The 24301-nt window shown below is 33.8% G+C and overlaps 1 protein-coding gene across 10 annotated transcripts in view; it reads left to right on the plus strand.

Moving 5' to 3' along the window:
* LOC120431243 (anion exchange protein 2) overlaps window positions 1-24301 on the plus strand; it is a 126779-nt gene that overhangs the window by 60232 nt on the left and 42246 nt on the right. Inside the window, exons 1-2 of one of the 10 annotated variants that reach the window (XM_052711029.1) lie at window positions 4389-4510; window positions 14475-15045. The exons of the other annotated variants lie outside the window; for them this stretch is intronic. The gene's annotated coding sequence lies outside the window, so the exon portion shown is untranslated. Of the gene's footprint in view, window positions 1-4388; window positions 4511-14474; window positions 15046-24301 lie in introns of those variants that run through there. 10 annotated transcript variants of the gene reach the window in all.

Here is a 24301-nt window from a genome sequence, read left to right on the forward strand (position 1 = left end):
CGTGGCGCGTCGATAAACTCAGGTTTTATTTTCAAAAAATCATATCTCCGAAACGTACGGTTCGACATTGCTAATTTTTGTATATGTCATGTGAAATTTTCCGAGGAATCCGATAACAATATTTTCAGACATAGGCAAGATTTTTGAAACTTCTTACTATTTTTTTCAAATAGCCAAACTTATCACCTTCTTTTGCGTCTAAGACAGCTAAAATCGGATGAAATGGCGAGGAGATATGATTTTTCGAAAAAAGAGGTTTTTACTAAAAATGACGAAAATGACCATTTTTCAGACCACCCTAACACGGCGTAGGTCACCCTAATGACCAAACAAAAAAATACTGGTCTAATAATTTAGGCCAAGGAATCCCAAGAAAATTTTTGAGCCCGATCGAAGAACTTTTTTTTCGGTTTAGTCTCTTTTCAAATGGAATTGCTGTATACATTAAAAAATATATGAATGGGCAAGCGCGTGATAATTCTTTGTATTGTATTTTTAAACATATTTGATTTATAAAAAAACTGTATTCTCTGATTCGCTTCTATGTAGTCTATTTTACATGTTTAATTCCAAATCGAATTAACATTGAATTGTCGAGTCTAGCCAAAATAATATGTATAACAACACATTGGTTGGACATTTCGAAATATTCTAACTTTCTGCAAAGTTTTCAACTTCCTTTATAAAAAAATCAAGAATCAAAACATTATTTGTATCAAAATCCTTCAAAAAAAAAAAACCTGTGATTTTCCAATTTCCACTACATTCCACCAGATTCGTAAAAAAATCACTTGACTCAGAATTGGTTTTTTCAGTATTCTTAAAAAGTCTGATGTTTTTTTTTAACCTTTTTTAATGAAAACTTATATCATTTACATTAATAATTTTCCGGGTGAAATATTTGTTGCTACATTGATTTAAAGTTCAAGGAAATTATTAATTTTCACGAATTTCACGCTGTCCGCGAAATCGTGAAAATTCACTAACCCTACCGTAGAGCATCCGATTTCCCGGGGTTACAAAATTCCCGGGAATCGGGAAATTTTCAACAAATTTCCCGTGAAATTTGAAATTTATCGAAAATTGTTCTGAACCTGATTCTGATTAATATATTGCAACTTTTATTTTGTAAAATTGCAACCTATATGGTCTAAATTAGAGTAAGGATCCATCAATACAATGATTGCTTGTAAAAAAAATATGACTTCAGAGCAATTCTCTACCAAAACCGGAAATGGATTTAATTTGTATTTTTTGATTTTGCTCAAACTTTGTGACCAAATATGCTATTTTGTGTCATTGGTTTACCCATACAAGTCTCCATACAATTTTGGCTGCTGTCCATACAAAAATGGTATGTAAATATTCAAACAGCTGTAACTTTTGAGTGAATTTTTTGATCAATTTGGTGTCTTCGGCAAAGTTGTAGGTATTGTTGAGGACTTTTGTGAAAAAATAGGTACATGGAAAAAAAATTTGAGGATTTTTTATCAACTTTTTTTTCACTAAAACTCAATTTCCCAAAATACGTATGTTTTGATTTTCGAGATTTTTTGATATGTTTTAGGGGACAAAAATCCGCAACTTTTGAGCCATAGAGAAACATGGTCAAAAAATCTGCCGCCGAGTTATGAATTTTTGAAAAAATAGTGATTTTTGGAAAAAATCGAAGTTTCATGCAAAAACAAGTTTGACATTATTTTTTAATACAAAATTGAATTTGCAATCGAAAAGTACTTTACAGATTTAAGGGCCCTTTTAAAATGTTAGCCTTGATTTAAAAATTTTCAAAATATTTTTTTCGAAGAGATCGAAAAATTTCACGAATGTTTCATGTATTAACATTGAAAATTGGACCATTGGTTGCTGAGATATCGTCAATAGAAAATGGTGGGCTGTTTGGGTGAGACTTAGAAAACTTCAATTTTCGAGTTTCTTTTTCTTAAAGCGGCTCTATCTCAGCAACCCGAGGTCCAATCTTCAATGTCTCTTAGACAATTTTATAGCAAATTTTCTGAACTTTTCAAAAAAAATATTTTTAGAAATGGTCACTCATGGTCACTATTTTTAAAGATTGAAAAACTGCAAATATTTCGCTAAAATCAAAATAGCTTATTTGGTCATAGGGAAGGCCCCCACAAAGTTTGAGTCAAATAAAAAAATACAAAAAAATGGTCGAAATCGGCCGATTTCGTAGAGAGTTGCTCTTCAAGAAAATACATTTTTTTTTTAAATTACTAAGCTGTTATTCGTACAAAATATCAAACAAGGTTTTTTTAATAGGAAGTATTATTTTTTTTAATCACAGTGTTTGGACAGTGAGTAAAATGAACCTATAATCCAAAACCACAAAATTGCTTCTAAATTTGTCTCTGTAACGAGTTTGAGAGAATATGACAAAGAATAATATATATTATTAAGTCTAAATGAAAAAATAATGCAGAAAATTGATTTTCATAACAAATATTTTTTCCACAAACAATCTTACTGGTTTCAATTCATGAAATAATGGATAAACGTTGATTTTACAAAAAAAAACTGTTTTTGCAATTGAAAGCCATTTTTATGCAATCACAATTTTAAAAATATGTTTGCTTTTTTGGCACCTTATTATAAGAAACAGTTTCTCAATGATTTTTCTATGATTCTGTCTAATAAAGGACTCCAGTTAAAAGCCAAAAAAGTAAGTCCGGTTAAAAGCGCTGGTGCGCGATGAGTTTCCTATGTTGGTAGGACCTTTTGAAAAAGTAAGTGAGAATTGAAAATTTGGATATTAGCCGAGAATATGCGTGTTAGTGTTCATCGTAACTTTTATTTTGCATCGGCACTTAAAAATAAACTGATTTAGTAAAATTCAAGTTTCAGAAGATTCGTTTGATCATCCCCTACCATTGAATTCAACTTTCGTCTAATGTGGTCATGGTCAACAAAAACGTACAAAAAACTTAATTTTGATCTTGGCGGGAAGGGATACCACATTTTCAAATGATACAACATCAATTCATACCATTCGTTTGAAAACATACCAAAAATATAAGTTTATTTTCATTCCAAAAAAAACTTAATTTATGAATGCTTCAGAAATTAATAACATCTAAAAAACATGAAAATTTCAGAAGTACTGACAAGTTCAATATGAACATTAAATTGAATTGAATAAAATAAAATTGAGCTTTTTCATGGTTTAAAAAAAATGTGCCAAAAAGTTAAGAAAATCTACTCTTTCGCTTAAATTTCGGGAAATATATTTTTTCGGGAAATTCCGGGATTTTTTTTCTGGGGACGGGAAGTTGGACGCTCTACCCTACCGTATATTTTGTAGCAATAATTCTGAAGTAATTAGTGCATCTGTATTTAAAAAAAATCAAAAATGTAAAAAAAAATCTCGCAATAGATTAACTAAGTAAATGCTGATACCAAATATTTATAATTTTAAGCCAATTTCGTTGTAATGTCACCAAAATCGTTTTTTATGGTTTGAACATTGATTTTATCTTTTTGTTTAATTAATTCTTTATTTATAATCTTTTTGCTTGAAACCAAAATATTCATATTTGTAAAAAAAATGCTATGACATTTTTAATATAACAATGTTAAAATATTTTAATGACTTCCATGGGACATGGCTGAGAACTGTACGGACTTTGTTGTTTTTTATGTAGATTCTTCTTTTTTCTTGAGCTTGGTATTTAGGTGTGAATTTAAAAGCATAAACAAGTAATAACCTAAAAGAAGATTTGATTCAAAAAAAAAATTTGATACACGTAAGCTTCCACAAAAATGATAATATCATGAAATCCGCCGTATAATTTTAAAACAACAATTTAAATTTAGTTGATATAACTTAAGATTGTTATTCTTTTACAATAAAATTGATCAAAAAAAACCTGTGTTAACACACATAACTAAAGGATACTGAACATTATTGCAACGAGAAATCAAGGTTCTGTTTATAATGAAAGGAGGATTTAAGTAAACGGATGATAAACACTGCTTCAAAGATTGAAAAAATATGTTTTTAGTAAAGTTTATGTATTTTATGTCACGTTATTTCTGAAATTAAAGAACAAAAAATATGTTTTTTTAACCGTCATTCAAGGTTTTTTTTTTTTGTACATAACTAGTAACAATTTGCAAAATTTGTCAAAATCTTTTTGACATTAAGCACCACACCGATTCTACAACCTTTCCTACCCTGCCAAAAACCATAAAACTTGCCAAAAATTTCCAGCAAACCTCCCCTCTCATTACTTCCTCTCCTCTAATCAACATTCAGGGGGGGAGTGGAAAATTCGCCACCCAAGAGAGGCGACACTGAGAGCAGCGCACCATTTACTCCGAGAGTCGCGCGAGAAAATCGTGTGACCTCCGCCGTCGTTGGAAAAACAGATTTTTCCCGTCCCGTTTTCCGGGGACGCGCATCAGAAATGACTGTGACTTTGCCCGGTAGACATCGTCCTCGTCGTCATCGTCGTAGCGTGTGTTGTTTCGCGTGCGGTGGAACCACGAGGTGCGTGTGGGGGTGATTGTGAGGGGAAACGGGGGGAGTCCTTTTTTGCCCGTGACACAGTTTGCCGAAAATATCACCAGGGCAAGGTCCTTCGGGGCCAGTGTCAGTGTCGAAGCGTAAAAAAAGTGGTCCAATTGTCAGTGCAGCATCCTGCGGAATGTGAATCCTTGTCGTAAATCTTGAAGACGAAAAGAGGGGACCCCCCTCTGGTGAGAGGATTGGCAAAGGATGAGAGTGACCTAGCCCCAAGGAAAAGTGAAAATCTGCGAGGCTGGAAAAGCCACAAAAAGAAGGAAAACAAAAAGAGCAAAGTGAAGAGCTGCCCCTTGGAGTTTTGATTAATTGAATGAGATTTGTGTAATTTATCGGAAGCATTTCCACATGACCATTTTGCGCGCAAGTGGACCGCAAAGCGACGGTCCGAAAATGACCCATCGAACCTAGCAGACATCAATCGCGCAAGGCCTCCGGGGAAAATGTCGAGTTGCTGAAACCAGCATGGTTTCGTTATTGATATTGATGGTGGGGAGCGCGTTTGCCGCTCGGTTCGCGGTTTATTAATTAATCAATAGCGTTGCTGGTGCCACCGCGTGTTGACCGTGGACCATTGGCCATCAGAAGTGCTCAGAGACGAAGAAATGATTAGTATTTTCGGAGTTTTTCGTCTCGGGGGAAAATCAAACGGGAGAAGCTAATTTTATGGAATCTGGTTATGGAGTGAAATGATGGAAAGAGGATATAAAACTTCGGAATATGATGATTGATTTTTTTTTTGCAGAACCTAATCAAAAATACTATATTTTCATTAAAATAATTTGTGAAGTTTATGTGTTTCACCAAAAACTGTGGCATTATTTCATATAAATTTAATCGACCCAAAAATTTCATTAGGGTACAAACCCTAAAATCGCGATTCGAGGAAATCGCTGGCAAAAAGTGGACAACTTGTTTTAATTCCTTGTAAAAAAAGAAGCTTGAATGCTGGTATTTTTACTGATGATACGATAAACCACATCATTATCCTTAACTCTGCTTCAATGCTTCTAAGTTTCAATTTAGTTTACAATAATGAGGAATTCAGTGGAAATTTTGATTATGGGTAGAGTTTTGTGATTAAATCGTGTAGATAAGGTATGTGAAACATAAAATTCTCTAAAATGTACTGCACAGCAGCCGCGGGAGCAAATAAAATCGTGTGGTTCAACGATGTTTTTTTGCAGAAATCCTTGGTAAAAAGTAAATCAAACTTTGTTTTGAAGTGAATTAGTGTTAAGAATGTATGAAAAGTTCACTTTATAACACAAAAAGTTCCTCAACTACGAAAAACTAACGAAAAAGAAAAGGGCACAATTGAACTTTTCTTTTGGTTTCGAATGAACATTGTGATATGCCTTTTTGCGTTTTTAATTTTTTCAATAGGAAAATGTTTCCTATCAATCTGATTCTTAGAGGGCATGTGGGGAGTGTACTAATGAATGGAATAGTGAAATAATCCTGAATGTTTACGTTTTGGTTTTGTGCCCGAATGAAATGTTTGGCTCGAAATGTGGGCTATTTTGACATTTCTTAAAAGGTGCTTATTTATTTTTTCATGATTTTTTTAGGACTGAAGTAAGGGACGGGAAAAGGGAAGAAGTCAAATTATCCCTTGATTGAAAACAAAAATATCTTTTGTTGAATATTTCTTGTATATTTGGTGTCGTATATATTTTTGATGCATACTTCATATTTTAAATATTCTTTAATTTTTTTTTTGTTAATCATATAAGAACCATTAAAATGCTGATTTATAAGTTTTTCTTACAGACATTTTTTGCAGTTTGCCAATTATTGGTTGCTAAAATTTAAAATTTTCATTGAAAAAAGTTGTACAACTCATTGTTAACTATTCAGAATACATTGCATATCGTTCATTTTTGTGTTTTTAATCCAAAAGGGAAATTTTGAATTTTGGAACCAAAGATTGAAAAAAAAAATACCACAATACTTATTGATATTTTGATATTGATAACAATATACAGCAATTCCCCACGAAAACAGCATGATTCGAAAAAAAAGTTCTCCGATCGGGCTCAAAATTTGTCTGGAGGTTCCTTGGCCGAAATAATAAGACCCGTATTTTTTTGTTTGGCCATCAGGGTGACCTAAGCCGTGTTAGGGTGGTCCGGAAAATGGCAAATTTCGCCGATTTTCGTAAAAATCACTTTTTTCAAAAAATCATATCTCCGCGCCATTTCATCCTATTTTAGCTGTGTTAGACGCAAAAGAAAGGTGATTAGTTTGGCTATTTGGGAAAAATAGTAAGAAGTTTTAAAAATCAAGCTTAACATTTGAAAAGGTCGTATGAAAACTTAAAATGCTGTTTTGAAGGTCTCGGGACCAAAGAGACTATGTCTGAAAATATGTTTACCTGATTCTTCGGAAAATTTTACATATTATATCAAAAAATGGTGAAGTTATGTTTTCAATACTCTGAAATACGATTTATTGAAAATAAAAACTATGTTTTTCGACGCGCCACGCGCAAAATGGGAAAACCAATCGTCTCTTTTCACTAAAATAGCGATAACTTGACAATTTCAACAATGACCTTAGGGTGGTTCATGGATATATGAAAAAGACAAAAGTGTTCTATTTCGTTTGCATCAACCGGAATTTCAAAGTTCTATGACCCCAGAAGCTAGCCTGAAAATTTGAGCTCATTTAGTTAAGGTTTAGTTGCTCCAGTTTTGATCTGAAGTTAGTATGGAACTTGATTCAATTTAATATGGAGAATTGTAACTTTTTACATGTTCTTATAGAAAATTTCCCAAAACCCTATCAAATTTTCCTATTCATAGGTTTCTTATAGGTTTTGATCCGGGGAACAACTTTGTAGAACATACATGTTAGGGTACCAAAAGTTGCGTATTTAAATTACAAAAATTTTGGTACCCTAACATGTATAGGTCACCGCTGTAATTTTCAAGTAATCGCTGTTTTAGTGAAAATAGACGATTTTTTCCTGTTTTCGTCATCTTCCACTTTTTATTTTCGAAAAATTGTATCTCAGAGTATTGAAAAAATAATTTCACCATTTTTTGATACGTCGTGCAAAATTTTCCGAGAAATCAGGTAAAAATATTTTCAGACATAGGCATAATTTTTCGGCCAAACAAAAAAATACGAGTCCAATTATTTCGGCAAAGGAACCCCCAGACAAATTATGAGCCCGATTGGAGAACTTTTTTTCGAATCATGCTGTTTTCGTGGGGAATTGCTGTATATGAAGTATTTTTTTTTAAATTTGGCTTGAGAATTTTCAAATGATAAAATAATTTGATCTTACATTTTAAATACTCAATGCAATAGCTGGCTTTTATAGTCCTCTAAAAAACTTTAAAAATTGAAAAAATAATCTTTAAATAAAATTTAGATTTCAGAATTTTAAATTAAGCTTAACTTTTGAAAAGGTCTAAAAATAGATAATTTTCCTAACATCATATTTTAGAAATCTTTAAACTTATTAAATTTCGCAAAAATTTAAAATTTTATCATTGAAAATCGAATCAATAGTCTCCAAGATTTCACTAGTTGAAAATTACAGGCTAATTAAGGTGGCACCTAGAAAAAATCATTTTCATCGATTCGAATTCTTCGTGAGTCTGTATCTCAGAAAATAATTGCCCGGTTTTCTAAGCTCAGAAAGAAAGCTAGAGAAAATTTTCTCAGCTTGTCATACATATTTTTCTAGGGATGGTTTCCATCAAGAATAAAAATATCAAAAATTAAAACTTTAAAATATATTTGAAAACGGTTAATTTTTTTCAAAACAAACACGATTTTGCTTTAAAAATGATTAAAAATGTATTTTTATAGTAATTTTCGATATTTAAAAAAAAAATTTTTTTAAATAAAACAGGAGTTTGCACCTTCAAGTACTATGGCTAAAAATTTACTTTTCATTCCATAAAACATATAAAAAATCGAAATTGAACAATAAATATTTTGAAATTTCAACTTATAGTCATAAAAAATCAATTAAAAAAATGTTTTTTCCCCGTGTACCTATATTTACTGAAAATTCCTAATCATAACCTACATTTTTCTGAAGACATCAATGTTAGAGAACCATTTAGGAATAATAATGAAAAACATTTTGTTAGATTTTTATAATATTTGTTTTCCCATGTATTTAAAAATAAATCTTTACATTAAAAAAAATGGATCGCATAAATATTCTTGGCATTGTCATTCAAAATACTATTTCGTAGATTAGTTTAGACCGATTTATAGATTTTTATGTTTTTTTTTTCGATACAAAGTAAACTAAAATCATTTCTATTTCTGCTACAATCAACATTCTTCAAACCACTAAAACCAATTTTTTGAATGTCGTGATTATCATTCTTACCGGCCATTTCACGGGTTAATTGATTTCTGACAACAGATTGGTCTCCTCCTTCATTCACCAGCAATGTTTTCTTGCTTGACCTGGTTGCCCCACAACGTCAAACGTTACCGTTGGAGACTCGCTCATTATAATTCACAAGAGAGCAGTGATTTTTCTTGTTCCTTTGCCATATCTTGACTTCCTCCATTACTAATGCATAACTGATATTCTGGGTCCCGGGGTGCCATGATTCTATGGCGGAATGTCAATTGGGAATTGACCTAGTGGATTATGCACAAGTTCTTCGGGGTAGAGATCATCGAAGAACCTGCTTGAAATATTAAATAACTTGTGAAAGCGCACACATTTTCGATGAGGAAGTTTTCAATTTTCGTTTTTTAATCAACACAGAAGGTGTTTAAACCTCATTTCCTCACCCAACTCAACTGAACCTGTCTTTTTTTTCGCGGCATTCATCCCGAACCGACAGCATCCGGCGTGGCTTTCCCATTTTGTCCCGCCCGTGTCAAGCCAGCAATATTAAGGCTTGTTCAGCTTTTCATGGTGGCTTAGCTTCTTGTATGTATAATAAAAGTAAAAACGCCGTAGGCTGTCTACGGCGAGGTTGAAGAAAGTCGGAAAAAGGTCTATGAAAAACTCATAAGATTGAGTTTTTTTTTCGTCTTGTGTGGATCTTTAGCAAAGTCTGATGATGAAAGATTTGGGTGCATAGTCAAAACATAAAAAAATAAAATTCGTTCGAAAGTACTTAAATTTGATCAAAATGGGTCTCCATTTTAAACCTGTTGGCTAAAGCAGAATCTTCACTTCGATCGAGATATTTTCTCAAACAATTTTATATCAAAGAGAACTATAAATAGTTCATCCGTTTTTGCCTTCATCCATTATACAAATACACGTTCCAGCAATGGCTCTCCACGGTGCAGGAAAGGACTCGAGGTGAAAACGATTTTCTTTGGCTCATTTTCCACTATAGTTATTCCGGCCGTCAGCTGTTTGGACGTCGGTCGTCCGGAGGAAAACTTTACGATGACTTCCTTCCTCAATCACCACTTCACAGACACTCGGACACGGTCAGTTCCTTCATCAGTAGTTGTGGGGTGGTGCTAACGATGTGTGTGTGTGTAACTGTATCATAAATGCAATTTGTCTAATGGCTAATGATTCATAAACCGTTTCACTACGGCCAGGCCCCCCCTTTGCAACTCTTCCCAGATTGGCCACTTGAGGCTGTTAGTATAGGAGCGGGAGTAGTATTCAATTTAGTGTACGATATCGTAGAGCCAATGTTGTGCGGCGGCAATTTGTTACCACTTTTTTTGCAACTTGGTGTAGGTGGATGATGGGAAAGACGACCTTTCTTCCTGTTATGTGAAACTTAACAGATGGGATGGCGACACTCTCGGAGCACACTTTCCACGTTGATCGTCGTTAAACTTGGCGCGATGATGCAGCGGAATTAAATCGGGCATCATCGCGGACGAGCGAATGCGACCATAAAACACTCAATGATAGTTTATGAGGACTTAAGCTATGGGAAAAGTTGGTCTCTTGAAATTGATTTCTAGCGCTGAGAAGTGGACATTAATCTTTTATAAGTTATCGTGAACGGGTGCTTGACTCTTTGTTAATTGCTTCAATTCAAAGATTTAAGATCATTAAATTTCAAGTATTTATTTTTTTATTAGAGGGAACAGCAGATAGCATTGACTTGTGTAAATTAATATGGCGAAATAACGTCATGATTCGAAATCCGGACACTCAGTAGCATATCATTTTTGTTATAGCTGGCAAAAAAACATGTAATAAGTTGGAAATGTAGAAATATCATCAGGATGTAGTATAAACAGTCATTTTTAAGAGAATGCATGCAAAATATGTCTTTTCTAACAATTTTTCATCAGCATTTGAAAATTAAAATGACTTGTTGTGCTTCGAATCCCGGACACTGATACAAGCTGATTCGAAATCCGGACACTTTTGCTTCGAATTCCGGACACTCGTTTTTGCTAATGAATCGCACAAATTTGGACTGAAATGTTAGTGAATGGCATTCTTTAGGTCTCAAACAAGCTGTTAATATCAAAACAATCGATAGTTTATATAAAAATTTGCTAGAATTTAAGGAAATCGAAACCATAAATTTGTGCTTTGCCTTCCCGGTGCTTCGAACGCCTATGAAATATTTCAAGTGAAATGTTTCGCATTTTTGTTAAACTTATAATTTTATTGTATTCAATTGTTTTGGCATTAACTACAGCGTTCAATCAAACTTTAAATGAAAGTTGATGTAGAAATTCATCAAATAACACAGTTTTGACATTCATAATGCGAACTTATATCCAAATAATTGATGAAACCTGATGAAGTGTCCGGGTTTCGAAGCGTCCGGGAATTCGAATCATGACGTTATTAAGAAAACTTCAACTCAATTATTGAATTATCGTCACACCTCAAGCTTTGCAACTGATTCATCCAGCAGTAGCTTTGAATCCCTAGCAAGTCTTTGAACCGAGCTGATTTCTTGGAATATTTCTCACAAACAGCATTCGACTAGCGAAAGGTACCCACATTAATCTAAATTGAAAAACTGAAAGCGCTTCGCAGACCGTACACTTTGAAATCATTATTCTCCATTCCACCAATAGTCCACAACCTTGAGGGTAATCCTCGCTAAGCTTCTTTCGATGCACCGCTCCTGATTGAGACGAGATGTATCCTGCGGCATCTTTGCCGATAGAAGCTCCCCGTCGTGGGTGGCTGAGGATAAGCTTTTCTTCTCCTTCTATTCCGTGTCGCCACTGTAGCTATAGAGCACTTGGTAGAGCATAAAACCTAAGAGTTCGGAGAAAAAGGCTTTCATTATGTTGGTGTTGTTGTTGTTTGCAAACTTCCGTTGCATAGTAATGATGGAAATCAAATCAACAAAGGATGAGGTTAATCACAAATAGAGCGGAACACTTAAAGCCCAAGTATCATTTTTAAATCAACTAGCCACCATCTAGTTTTACTGAGGTTTTATTGTAGCATCTAGATTGCTTTATAGTTTTATTTGGGCATTCACCGCAACCAATAAGCAAGATCTAATTAGTAGGTTCTAACAAGGTTTTATGCATTGGACATAAAGCCAAATGGCTTTCTATAAGGTTTAATGAAAGTTTTTAGAGAGTTCTGAAATGGCAATGTCATGCCAAACGCTTTTATCACATGCATCTTTAAAACTAAGGGTGTTTTAGCTGTCAAATGCCATTAGGCATGCAAAAAGCTTACTTAAAACCATAAGCTCATAAAAAAGCATTTTACGCAGCCGATTATAGCAATGTATAAATATGGCGCTAAACGCGTGTCAAGTGAAAAATGTTATTTAAATTTGATGAAAACAAACATTAATGCTGAATTTCTGATAAAATTAATATTGCGATAGAAGTATACGAACATATTTTTTTTAAATGCAATACAATAGTGTTTTTACTCTAATTACAAAAGAATGATTTTTGATGAGGCTTGTTGATTTGTTTTGGCTCTATCTCCGCTTATTAATCATCAAAATTTCAACCGCAGCTGAATTTGAATCACCAATTGCGAGAAATAAGTTTTCTATTTATTTTTTATTTTGAATACATCATATTATTAAGACTAGTGATTTTTCGCGATTTCACGGAAGCCGCGTAATCCGTGAAGTTCGCCTTTGGCCGTGAAATTTGTAAAATGCCGTGAAATGCTGCGAAATTCGAAATAATATTTTCCAAAATTGCTCCCAGTATATTTAAAATTTAATTTTTAAATTTAAACAACTCACAAGATTTTCAACCTGGCATTTTGGAAACAGTTCTATCAAAAAAAAAATCATAGCAAATTTATTTATTAATTAATACACAATTTTGAAAAAAACAAGAATGTGAAAAAACGTCAATCAAAACGTCAAAGAATGAACGCAAAGCAATTCGAGTTATTTTATTATTAAATCTGCAAAATTTATGAACAAATTGCATTTAAGGTGGTGAAAATTAAAAAATATAGATTTTAAAAGTGTTTTATTCAAATTGGTTTTGAATGAATTTGTATGAATTTGTTTAAAAGTTTAAAAAAACGGCTATGCATGAATTTTTTCTCAATTTTTTTGAAGACATTGATTATCTTAAATCTCCGTATAATAGCTGAATCGTTAATTCAACTGATACAAATTGCACACAATTTCATCCATTTAATTTGCCAAAACTGAATCCGTGATTTTTTTTGCAATGAATATGTTGTGTCAAATGGTTATATTTTGTATCTTGAGCTACTGCTAACTTTTCAGTAACTGTTCTGAACACACGGTCATTTCAAGCCGATTCAAGGGTACCGCAAAATTGCCGAGAAAAGTCAAGGTTTTGTATTTGGCATGCCGCGAAATTTCACATTTTGTGCCGTGAAAATCACTAGCCCTATTTATTATTTATCATCGTCATTTTTGCAAACCATTACCGTTATATCATTTAGCAAAACAAAGACTTATGTTTTGCCAAAATATAACCTATTTCTCATAAGACGTTTGAAGACGTATGAAATGTCATTTTTCCATAACTCCTGACTAGGTTTCAACAAAGGTTTTATTAAAGCTTTGAGTAGATTGTTAGGATTCGAATCAGTTGTAAAGCCTTGAACTCCTATGTAGGTTTTATGACAACCTCCTGCGGAGATCCTTTTGAGTTTCAAGAAGGGTTTAAAGGGGTTCTGGGGAGTTTGTTACGACTGGTTGGTGGTTTTGATGTAAGTTTTGGCCGTTGTAATGTAGGTTTTATAGCGGTTGTAACAGCTAAGATAAAGTCTAAAATTCACTTGGGAGAAAAGCCTTCTCTATAGCGTCATTGTCGTCAGAATAATCGCACTCGGTAGTGTGAAATGGTAATGAATCCAACTCTGTCAACTCTCAAATTAAAAAAATCTTCGAGAATTTAAGGAATGTGTTTTAAAAGTTTTTTACGAATATTTTTTTCATTAGGTCCTTTTCTGATTCCGATTCGGCTTTCGTGGTTACATTTTTCTGATAGCTTTTAGTAATTACAATCGATCTTTAGGGTCTAGGGCAAGTTGAGATTTCAATAGTTGGCACCATGCGTCTCCAGCTTAATGTACTGGGAACCCATTTTGATGGAGAAGTATGGTACTTTCAGTTTGATTTATTTGATTTTTTTTTGTTTCATAGAATCATATATCAGAATCCGGATCATAGATATTCACAATTGTTTCCATGTGTGAGCTCTTTGGTCCGTGAGATCCTCGAATCGACAAACATTGTTTTTAATTGATCAGTAAGTGTAAAAATATGTTTGCGTGTCGTTTCTTTGGAAACGTGGCGAGCTAAAATTGGTCCTTATGAAAATCGTCAAAACACGCATTTTTTCGGAGCAGTTGATGATTTCTTAATGGGGAGCCAAAAAACAACTTTTATATTTTAACTGTTACCCTCACTAATCTACATTCATTGAAGTCCTTGAGTAGAAGAACAGTGATGGCGCATGGTTCTTCAAACAGAAAAAAACGGTCAAAATGGTCACGTGGATAATGTTGGAAACGTTTCATTCGCAGCAATTATCAGAAATCTCTTCACGCTGAAGTCAGCCAACAAACCTGCTGAGTAAGAACCCCTTGTCAGAGGCACCCGAAAACGGAAAATCGGAAAAATGAGACGAAGGAAAAAAATGTAACTCTACGGAGCCCATCAGAGTGTGAATGACAACATCATAATTTGTTTTCCTCAAACTGTGCTGAAAACAAAAATATCCCCAACCCGAAGGTCGATCTTATTTGCTCAAGTGTAAACGTGCACAAGGCGTTTTTCAAGTGGTGCTAAAGGACTGAGTGTGTTGTGATAACGGAAAAACAAGAAGAAGAAGGTGCAGCGTAGAATCAATATCTTAAGAGTACTCCAACTATGTAACACACCCCCGCGAACGTGGTGTGCTACCCCCCCACTAGAAGAGTGCATAGTACAAGAGAGTAGCAAAGGCAAACAAACACGGAGGAGAGTGGTTTGGGTGCCACTTATTAGCATAACTTCAAGGAGCTCTCCAGTCGATTGGAGGGACCGAGTAGTGTCCCACGTTTAGTGTATAGACTCCTGTGATATCCTGTGAAGGCCTAACAAAAAAAAAACCCGGTAATGTTCAACACGGCAGCCGCCACCTCCCATGCTTCCTCTGCCTGCGATCGGCCAATTCTTCATCACAGCCATTCCGACTCCAACTGTCATCGGCTCTACCATCAGCAGAAACGGTTCCAAAAGCGGCACTCGGCCACCTCGTTTGGGCCGACGTCGACGACCCGTTGGTCCCTGCAGCCCCAGCCCCAGGAAGTGCTTTGCAAATCCTTTCCCAATCCCAGCTATTCGGCTTCCTCCTCAACCGCTCATGGCATCTTTCACGAACATGACCACTACAACACTACCAACCATCACCAACATCATTACCGACATCATCAACAACACGTGTGGGCGGGGGCGACCGGAAGTGGCAGCGGGCCGCCCAAAACGCGCGGTCTGTTCCGCCGGGTGACCCGCAAGGTGATCGAGTGGATCCGGGGCTCGATCGTTCCTGGCGCGAAACAGGTTACTGCAATTGGACTACTGATTGGTGTTTAAGTGTTTTTTTGTATGATTTTTGTTGGTTTTCTTACTAATCACTGGTTTGTGTATTTATTATTTTGTACAGCAACAAAATTCTAAAAAAAATAAAAATTGTAGATAATGCATAAAATATTACTTAAATGCTTTCACTTAATTTAGTTTGTTTTCAATATATTTTTTTTTTCTTAAAATCACAGTAAAAAATCATGGCAATATTTCATACGGGAATCTTTTATGTCAGAAAAATGTGTAATTTTACCACTTAAAAATGTTTAAATTTACCTCTTTTCCGGTGTAATGCCACTTTTCTGTCTAAATTGAGGTACACGGATAGAAATTTTGGAAGCATATCTGGTAACTCTATATATTCTTATTCGTAAAAACTGAAATGTTTCCAAAATCGTGAACATTTTTTTCGATTTCAAGGTAAATGTTTTCAAAATAGACAACATTGTTGTTCGAAATCGGAAAAAATGTTGACGATTTTGGAAACATTCCAATGTTTACGAATTCAAAACATAGAGCCACCGGATTAGCTTTAAGAGGATTTCTATCTGTGTAATATAACATCATAAAAAAGGTACCGTAATGCAGGTGACATTGATAGGATTTAAATTTATTATTGGAACATTTTTCAACTGGAGAGGTTTATCTCAAGATTATTATTTTTAAAAGGGTGGGCCACACAAGGCCCTTGCACTATTTTTGGAAAACAAAGATTTTTGAATAATGTTTAAAATATAGTTACTTTGAAAATTCTTATTTTGAATCCAAGGATGAGTCATAGTTTTCCGCGCTCCATACAAAAATCCTTTTTATTTGTATGAAATTGTCATAGTCCCTAAACAGTTTTTACATTATATATGAAATTTAGCCAACTGAAAATGCCACTTTGAGCATAAATAATGCTATCTATCATCATTTTCTTGATTATAGATAATCAAGAAAATGTTGATGGATAGCATTATTTTAGTATTAATTTTGGTTAACTTTCTTTTTGAACTTAAAATTTTTATGAAAATTTCTTCTTGAAGTACTTTGAACACTTGTCTTCTACGGTCGGTTTGATTCAAAACCATTCCGTAATATTTATTTGTACTCTTGTTTGTTTCAAAGAGATGAGAGATTTTAACAAATGTTTTATTTTTTGACGTTATTTGATCAATAATTGGTTAATTGGGTTGCACTGAGAAATATATTTTTTATTAACTTTTATTCTTTGAAAGGACATATCTCAGCAAACTAAAGATTGAATCGATGATTAAACAAAAACGAATTTTCTTCTCTTTTGATAATATTCATATGGACGAAAATGGACAATTTTTTTTAATTCAAAAGGATTTTTATTTCGAAAGGTTTAACATTAAAAATGATTACAGTTTCAATTTAACATTTTAAACCATTTCCGAATGCCATTTTACAACTTTTCCAAAATCACTACCTCTAAATCATAATTTGGCCTAACAAAAACGTCCATCATGCATTTCAAAAGTTGACACCAAAACTCCACTAAAACATTTCAAAAGAAAGAAAGAAAGCTTGACAAAAATGAGGCATTGTGTTTAAAAATTAAATTTTAAACATGGGATTTTTTCCGTGTATTCATGATTTTCTTTTAAAGCCTAATCACAACCTGCAACTTTGTCTGAAAAGTCCTAATAATACCCTACAATTTTTACCAAATCGATCAGAAAATACGGGTTTTCGGACATTTTAATAACATTTTTGAAATGACAGCTAACAAGTTTTTATGGATAAAAATTAACGAAGCAAAGTCCATTTTTTTGAACGCGTAGAAAGTTGGTCAAAAGTGAGTTTGTGTTAAATATTTCATTTTTTTTCTTGAAATTTAAAACTAAGTTGTTTATACACTTAAAAAACCTATGTACAGATCCGCAAATATATTTTTGTTAAAAAGTTTATTTGTATTCGAAATCCTGTACGGCCGTTGCAAATATTTTTCAAAGTTTATGTCGCCCCTTCCCCTTCAAATCGGCCCGAAAAATCAGGGGGCAAAAAAATATTTTTTCAAAAAACTTCAATGTTTTAATGAAAATAGAGGTAATTTCAACTGAAAACAATTTAAAATGCATTTTCCAGGGTTTAAAATCATATTAAGCATGTTTGGGATCAAATGAAAGTATTTAGAATTTTTGTGAAATTCAGATGCACAGTACCGCGAAAAGTTTTGTTTTCGGACAACATTTTTTTTCGTTAATACTTAGATATTTTGGAAACTAAAAATTGCGAAACATTTGGGCAGGTGTATTATGCATTTAGAAAATCTTTTTTCCATTGAAATGTTGAAATTAAGGCTTGTTATTTCAATTTTTATATTCTTTTATTTTTTTTTTGTATTTGAAAAGTTGCGTAAAATCAAATTTTCATCACAGGAGGCAGAATAAGCAAACAAGCTAAAAACGTCAAGAAAGCAAAAAGGGCAGGACGAAGTTTGCCGGGAAATGCTTGTAATACTATATGGGTAATTCTCTACCAACTCACACGAAATCGGGAAAAGTTGCCCCGACCCCTCTTCGATTTGCGTGAAACTTTGTCCTAAGGGGTAACTTTTGTCCCTGATCACGAATCCGAGGCCCGTTTTTTGATATCTCGTGACGGAGGGGCGGTACGACCCCTTCCATTTTTGAACATGCGAAAAAAGAGGTATTTTTCAATAATTTGCAGTCTAAAACGGTGATGAGATGGAAATTTGGTGTCAAGGGGACTTTTATGTAAAATTAGACGCCCAATTTGATGGCGTACTCAGATTTCCGAAAAAACGTATTTTTCATCGAAAAAAACACTAAAAAAGTTTTAGAAATCCTCCCATTTTCCGTTACTCGACTGTAAAAAAATTTGGAACATGTCATTTTATGGGAAATTTAATGTACTTTTCGAATCAATATTGACCCAGAAGGGTCATTTTTTCATTTAGAACAAAATTTTTCATTTTAAAATTTCGTGTTTTTTCTAACTTTGCAGGGTTATTTTTTAGAGTGTAACAATGTTCTACAAAGTTGTAGAGCAGACAATTACAAAAATGTTGATATATAGACATAAGGGGTTTGCTAATAAACATCGCGAGTTATCGCAATTTTACGAAAAAAAGTTTTGAAAAAATAACTTTTTGCCTTTCTCTTTGTTTCGTCGTCCGTGTCTGTCGCGGGTGACCATAAACGGGCATGATCGACGACGACCAACTTTTTCAAAACTTTTTTTTCGTAAAATCGCGATAACTCGTGATTTTTTTAAGCAAACTCCTTATGTTTATATATCAAAATTTTTGTAATTGTCTGCTCTACAACTTTGTACAACATTGTTACACTCTAAAAAATAACCCTGCAAAGTAAGAAAATAACACGAAATTTTAAAATGAAAAATTTTGTTCTAAATGTAAAAATGACCCTTCTGGGTCAATGAAGATTCGAAAAGAACATTAAATTTCCCATAAAATGACATGTTCCAAAATTTTTTACAGTCGAGTAACGGAAAATGGGAGATTTTTTTAAACTTTTTCAGTGTTTTTTTCGAAGAAAAATACGTTTTTTTCGGAATTCTGAGTACGCCATCAAATCGGGCGTCTAATTTTACATAAAAGACCCTTTGACACCAAATTTCTATCTCATCACCGTTTCAAGCTGCAAATTATTGAAAACCACCTCTTTTTCCGCATGTTCAAAAAAGGAAGGGGTTGTACCGCCCCTCCGTCACGAGATATCAAAAAACGGACCTCGGATTCGTGATCAGGGACAAAAGTTACCCCTTAGGACACAGTTTCCGCAAATCGAAGAGGGGTCGGGGAAACTGCTGTGTGAGTTGGTAGAGAATTACCGTAAAACGGGGTGACTTTGATAGCCGGGGTGACATTGATAGGTTTGCGATTTTTCCGCAAAATGAAGAGTACAATTAAAATACTTACGGAATTGTTTAGAATCATACTCACTGTGGTAGAGAAGCGTTCAAAGTACATCAAAAAGAACTTTTCATAATGTTTTAAAAAGTTTAAAAAGTTAGTTAACTTTAGTTAAGAAAATGTTGATGAAAGTCATTATTCTAAACTTCTCAAAGTGTCATGATTTTCTCAATGAACATGATTTTGAATCGGAAAACGGAATGCATTTTTGGTTTCTTTGGACAATTTTCCACTAGGAGAAGGTTAAATAAGTTTGTAAATAATAAATAATATGTGTTTTTGAAACACAGTTTGAAAAAATCTCCAAATTTATAGGCAGTTTCAGTTGAACAAATTTCATGTACAATGTGGAAACTAGTGATTCGAGCTTCGAATTCAGTATAAAATGCAATATAAATCGATAATTTTATGAACAAAACATGTTTAAAAAAAATGTCAGGCCAAATTCCGATTTTTTCACAATTTTATCTAAAATTTATATGTAATTTGTTAAAAAGCTTATAAACTTAGTTACCTAATATAAACATTGATTTTTTTTTCTTAAAAACTATATTAGCTACTTTAGTGATGGTACATTTAACGTACAAACAAAGTTTGAACATCTTAAATATGATTTTAGCAAGAAAAACTATGACTGTCAAAGTCACCCCGGAATTTAAACTAAGAATTTTTAACGTAACTATTTTTCTAAACACTATTGAAAAATCTTTTTTTCCAAAATAGTGCATGGACTTTGTGTGGCCTACCCCAGTACATGTTTTAAAAATAATAATCATGAGAAAAACCTTACCTGTTGGAAAATATTCCAAAAACAAATTGAAATCCTATCAAAGTCACCCCGGTTTACGGTACCCATATAAATTTCGAGACACATTTGATTTACAACAAGAATTTTATCTTGAATGCGCAATAAGGGTACAAACGGTTTATATGCCGAATAATTGTGGTTTATAAATACGATACATTAAATTAAATATTGAGCATTTCAGATTAATAATAATTTTTCCTTCACCAGCTTTAAGTTGAATAGTTGTCCAATTTTCAACATTAATTAAAAGACCTCCAACGTTCAACATACGGATCTGAAAATTATCATCTTAAAATTTACCAGCTTTAATCTGAAACTTTTTATAATATTTCTGATAAGTGTCATTTCGTTCATTTTCTTTTTGAAAAGCTTGCCAGAAATAGATTTCCAGGAAAACTCTCATCATTCAGCCATGAGTTTCTGCTGACCATCGTATAAAAATTAAGCATTTCTCGGTTAACAAATCAAAATCGACAGTAAATCAAGATAAATTAAGCATCTTCCGGAATCGCACTACGATGAACTATCGCGTGCATCACTACCCCGCAGATGTGTAAACATTTTTAAAAATAAACCCAGTAAAGTGCAACAAATCACAAAATCCTTGGCATTGGCATTAGATTCAGGTTTTAATTCACGTGTGTGTATATTTTGATGCGAGTAATTGATTCAAATACTACACACACTCTCTCTCTACCAAATGACTGACTGCCGACCAAGACGTTGATGTCCCCTCTAATGTGGCACGTTTGTAAATGTGTGGGAAGGGCCATTGATGCATATTAATGAGAAAATTACGATTTGCACACACAGACGAGCACTAAATCAGCGATGCACCACCAGCTGATGCAATTTTAGTTGGTTCGACTAAGGAGAAATCTGAGGCAAGGCTGGAGGATAATGCATTTCGTGTTGGCGATGCGTTAAAGGCGGCCAACCCGCTGTGATTTGTGTCTATGGAGGTGTTGGCGATAGTATACCAATATAGTCCCAGCTGAGCGAATTGCATACAAATAAAGGGTGCATGACACACTGCACTTGCACATTGCACCACCCACCGGTAACTAAGTGTTATCGATTTTTCGGTTTCGGTGAACTCCGTGAGGACAAAGAGGCGGGCAACTGAAATCGAGCGAGGAACTTTGCGGAACTGGTTGCATCCAGTGCATATAGGCAAATGCAGCTACCCTCGCACGCTAGGTCAGGCTTTTAAAACTGTGTCAAGTGCAGAACCCGTACTAGAAGTTGTTTGCCCCCTCTGACACAGTCGGCAGCTGGGGTACTAGAATCGATAGAACAAAGTTGATTGAACTGGGATTGGTGGGTGCGGATAATTTAAAAAATATTATACCACTCGATATTTTGAGAACATTTATATCAAATAACTTTTTAATAATAAAAACTAAAATTGTTCGAAAAATGATAACGTATTTCATAAAAATTCAGAAAAAAAACTCTTAGCATGTTTTCATTAATTTCATTTTATTCCTCAACCCCGGCCAGAGCCGAAGGACAAAAACTTTGAAAAATATTTGCATCGGCCTTATTCAAATTAAAAATTTCCCGGGAAACGGGAAAAATATTTTACGGTCAAAACAAAAAAAAGCAATAAATTTGTTAAATTTTTTAAAGCTTAAAATCATAGAATTTGATTTAGTTTGGTAATTTTAACAGGAAATCAGATTTTAGGTGGCTTATAAGCATTTAACGAATTAAAAAAAGTTCAATTTCAAATATCAAGTCAAACTTTCAAAATGTAGGATCAAATAAGATCACAAAATGCTTTATACAATATAGCAGTTGTGCTGCTATCGAAATTCGCAAAACATCAAAGAATTTATAAACGAGTTTATCTATGAAAATTTAACAATTATTGTTTGCCCTCTGATTTTTTTCGATAATTTTTGAAGGATGACGGGAGGACACAAAAACTTGATGTCTAAGGTAAATTTTCAAACCCACCTATGAGTCATGGATTTCCTATGCAGTTATAACATTTTGAAATTCGAATTTCGAATTTATAAACGGGTTTTTCTATGAAATTCGATTTGATCTAGATATATACTTGTATGTATTAAAATATCAAGTCTTTTAAAAATAGATTATGTTATATGGACAATACATCAGGAGCTCGGCAATTTATGGATCTGTACACTAAAAATTCAACAAAAATAATTTCAAATAATTTATAAAAAATAGTGCTTTCAAATCCTATAGATTACTAAACATGCAAGTTTTCCGCTCTTTTCACAACCATATGAAAATTTCCTGACCAAAATATGTATTTTTTTAATTTTGGGATAACTGGGACAAAATATAAAAAAAATCCCGGTTTTGGAAAAATCTCGAAAAATCCCGGGATAGACGCACTACAAATTACAGCAGGACAGAACAATCCTTAATTTGTTCGTAGAGTGGCTTGCATACCTACAAATAAGTTAAAATGTGTTGTTTTACGGCATTTTTGGCAGAAAAATGAATTATTGTCTATTCTTGACCACGAAAATCAATTTAATGCCTTGCAAATAATTTGTCAGTGCTTTTCAACCGCAAAATTAAAACCAGTCGAAGTTGGAACCGGAGTCAGTGAAGTATAAAAATTTTTAAAATCGAGATTCGAGAAAAACGTAGAACAAAATACCTTCAATACATTTCTCTCTTTGTTTAAAAAAATTAATCAAAGTTAAAATAAAATTTGGTAGTTGTTATCGCTTGTTTGAGATATTTTTAGAGCAGACAACTTACTAACATTAAAATTTTCACTTTGCATTTGTTTGACTATTCGCAGATGAATTACTAAATTTTGATCGATTTGCATATTTTCTGCAAACATTTTAAGTTTTTTAATGGCAAATTTGTGTAAAAAATATCCATATTTAGATCAGGTAAATTCACATTCCATTTCACTTCCAAAAGCGCCACAAAATGCTTTGTCAAAGTTTTAGTTACTCAGCAAACTAAAGTAGCTTGGTCTAAAATAAATTTGAAAATATGTTATCAATTTTTGCAAAAAATAGTTCACAATCACATGCAGAAATAGGCAACCAAACAGATCGGTAAATCTACATTACTGAACCCTTTAACGGTCTGATAGCCGTGTGAGCTAAGGAGCAGTCCTCTCTGTGTGCGGTGGGTACAAATCCCGTAGGTTGCATATTTTTGTAAAAAAAAACAACTGTACATTTAGGGTGTAACATTAAACGATTTTTCTCACATTGGTGATATGCAATATTATGCATGCTTCTGTGTATGCTAATGTTAAACATTTACAAAATATTAAAGATTTCATTAAAACCATTTCTTCTAAGGTGTTGCGTCTATGTCTGGTCTGTAATCAAAAAAAGCCTAAAACTTACCGATTTGATTCGAAATGAAAAGAATAAATGCTTTAGTCAAACTGATTGCATTCAACTTGGTTAAAGGTCCCATACATCGATATTAAATTGTTTGAAGTTTCGATAAGTTGTTCAAATGTTACGTATTTTTTCATCTATGTAATTCTTAGATAAGTGACTAGAATTCGAATCTAATATCCTCATCGTTAGATAGGGTTTTCTAACCCCTAATGAGTCACACATTTTGAAAATCTTGCAAAGAGTCCTCTTAAAACAACAAATTTTCCCGTACTCCCAGCTCCAAGTGTACAAACATTCTCGGGAGCCAACTATACACCTCAATTACGAACATAATCTCGCCAAACGGTCACATTCGCCGTCATCGCTACATCGTCGTCTGACTGTGTATGTCTCTGGGTTAGCTTAGCCATTCGCCACCGGCTGCACTTTAGTATCACTTTACTACTCAACCCAATTGACCACAACGTGCTACCCGTCGTGCTGGTACGTACAACTGCTCAAATTTCTGTTAATATCGCTGTGGCCAAGAGTCGTTAAGAACTATGTTACAAGTGTGGTGGCTTTAATTTTAACCCGCCATTAAAAGTTAATCAATCTATTTGCGTTTTTTTAGTGCGTGTCGCCACCATGCCTAGTCAAGCCAAGTCGTTGTCGCCGCCGGTGACGAAACCAGCTGCGGTTGTGGCGGGCAAACCCGTACCGTACGACGCAGTC

This window comes from Culex pipiens, chromosome 3, assembly GCF_016801865.2.
Source record: "Culex pipiens pallens isolate TS chromosome 3, TS_CPP_V2, whole genome shotgun sequence".
NCBI classification, from domain to species: domain Eukaryota; kingdom Metazoa; phylum Arthropoda; class Insecta; order Diptera; family Culicidae; genus Culex; species Culex pipiens.